Below are 2500 nucleotides of genomic sequence, written 5' to 3' on the forward strand. Positions count from 1 at the left end.
CCAGTTGCACTTTAGTGGATACCCTGTCATATAGGAATATCCTGTAACAAAGCTGGTCAGATAGATATAATAGAACTTTCCCCCGAAGAACCATAACATGAAATAACGGTATTTTTCTTTAATCAGAGAAAAAATAAATATTCATAGAGCAATTCACTTAGATAACATGTGGATGATTTATGAAATACTGAAAAAAATGAAGAAAAATGAACGTGGTATTATCTGGCGCTATGAGACAGATGTAGACAAACCGTATAAGATCTATAATGGACTATCTCGTGGACAGCATTACGTTATCCAGACCAAGAATAGGCTTTCATTACACTATGCAATGTTTTTTCTTTCTTTCTTTGTTTTTCACAAGATATTTCTGGAGTTAAATCATAAAAGGTGCAAGAAACCTAAGTCTCATAATGTTATCCTTTACCTACTTTTATTGCACGAAAATTGCATCCCTTTGATCGAATAGCATGTCCTGAGAATTTCAGTTATTGAGTGATTCTGATTTTATTATAGACAAGACGTTGGTATTGTCTTGTTTTTGACGATTAGTTATATATTTTCTTTTCTTTTTTTCTTTTTGTCGGCTTGATAAAAGATGTCAACAAGGTAAGCTATATGAAGCTTACTCGTTTACCCTGTATAATTTGTTTACCTTGTATAATATGGTTGTCTGTTGGCCTTCTATCAAAAGAAATTCAATCTACCAGTTTGGCATCATTACCTGTCTTTTTGTAGGGTATGTGCCTTGTCTCTGTCTCTCTCTCTCTCTCTCTCTCTCTCTCTCTCTCTCTCTCTCTCTCTCTCTCTCTCTCTCTCTCTCTCTCTCTCTCTCTCTCTCTCTCTCTCTCTCTCTCTCTCTCTCTCTCTCTCTCTCTCTCTCTCTCTCTCTCTCTCTCTCTCTCTCTCTCTCTCTCTCTCTCTCTCTCTTTCTCTTTCTCTTTTAGAAAGCTTGTAGAATAATCGTGACAATAAAAGAAAATAATAACAAAAAATAGCAAAGTGTGAAAAAAATTTAAATTCAAATTTAAATTTAGATTGAAATTATAGTTCGTTGCTGTTTTGATGCCAACCGTTAATCATCTGTTCCCTTGTTAGTGGCTGTAGTTTCACCCTAATTATCCCATTTTGTGTGAATTCCATTAAACACGAAAGGTTTTATCTTCTTAATTAAAGTGAACGTGGTATTATTATCTTCCTGTCTGGGGGAATGAATTTTTTTTTTTTTTTTCATTCTCTCGTTCTCTGTCTGCCTCGGTGCTTTCTCTCTCTCTCTCTCTCTCTCTCTCTCTCTCTCTCTCTCTCTCTCTCTCTCTCTCTCTCTCTCTCTCTCTCTCTCTCTCTCTCTCTCTCTCCCTGCCTCTCTTTCTTTTTTCTTTTTCTATACATTTATACATGTATATACACACACACATAATACACACACACACACACACACACACACATATATATACATATATATATATATATACATATATATATATATATATATATATATATATATATATATATATATATATATATTTACATCGCTCCCCCCACCTCTCTACTTCACTCTCTACCCCCATCCTCCTTCCCCCTTTCTCTGTACATCTCAAATCATTTAGCATTTCCCAATAGACAAGCAGGTAACATGCAAAGTGAAGATGATAGACCAGTAATTATCTAAGCTGCTTCCTGGTTTTCATAAAAATAGATCGCTTTAGACTCTTTAGACTACATCTCTCTCTCTCTTGCTCTCTCTCTCTCTCTCTCTCTCTCTCTCTCTCTCTCTCTCTCTCTCTCTCTCTTTCCCTCTTTCTCTCTCTCTCTCTCTCTCTCCTCTTTCTCTCTCTCTCTCTCTCTCTCTCTCTCTCTCTCTCTCTCTCTCTCTCTCTCTCTCTCTCTCTCTCTCTCTCTCTCTCTCTCTCTCTCTCTTGCGCTCTCTCACTCTCTCTCTCTCTTGCGCTCTCTCCCTTTCTCTCACTCGCTCTCTCCATCCATCTATATCTATCTCTCACCCCTTCAGATTCCATCACTCCCTTTCTTATAATTTCCCCTTTTCCTCTTTCATTCATTGTCTCCCCCCCTCCCCCTCCCCCCCTAAAACAGCTGACTGGCGCACCGCCATGTGTTTATCAAGAAATACGACTCTGCGGTTTGTTTGCTTCATAGTGTGCGATGCTGGCCTACAGGGTTGGATTCGATTAGAGACAGAGATAGATTGAGATAGACAGACAGATAGAAAGAGAGAGAGAGAGAGTGTGTGTGTGTGAGAGAGAGAGAGAGAGAGAGAGAGAGAGAGAGAGAGAGAGAGAGAGAGAGAGAGTGAGAGAGAAAGAGAGAGAGAGAGAGAGAGAGAGAGAGAGAGAGAGAGAGAGAGAGAGAGAGAGAGAGAGAGAGAGAGAGAGAGAGAGAGAGAGGGGGGGGGTAAACATAGAAAGAAAGAGAGAGAGAGAGAGAGAGAGAGAGAGAGAGAGAGAGAGAGAGAGAGAGAGAGAGAGAGAGAGAGAGAGAGAGA

At 39.2% G+C, this 2500-nt stretch overlaps 1 protein-coding gene across 1 annotated transcript in view; it reads left to right on the forward strand.

Annotated features, from left to right (window-relative positions):
• Positions 1-2500, forward strand: part of LOC122264344 (uncharacterized) — an 18021-nt gene that overhangs the window by 130 nt on the left and 15391 nt on the right. The window lies entirely within an intron of this gene.

Source organism: Penaeus japonicus, unplaced genomic scaffold, assembly GCF_977035675.1.
Source record: "Penaeus japonicus unplaced genomic scaffold, GWHDUDI00000001_assembly GWHDUDI00000042, whole genome shotgun sequence".
NCBI classification, from domain to species: Eukaryota; Metazoa; Arthropoda; class Malacostraca; order Decapoda; family Penaeidae; genus Penaeus; species Penaeus japonicus.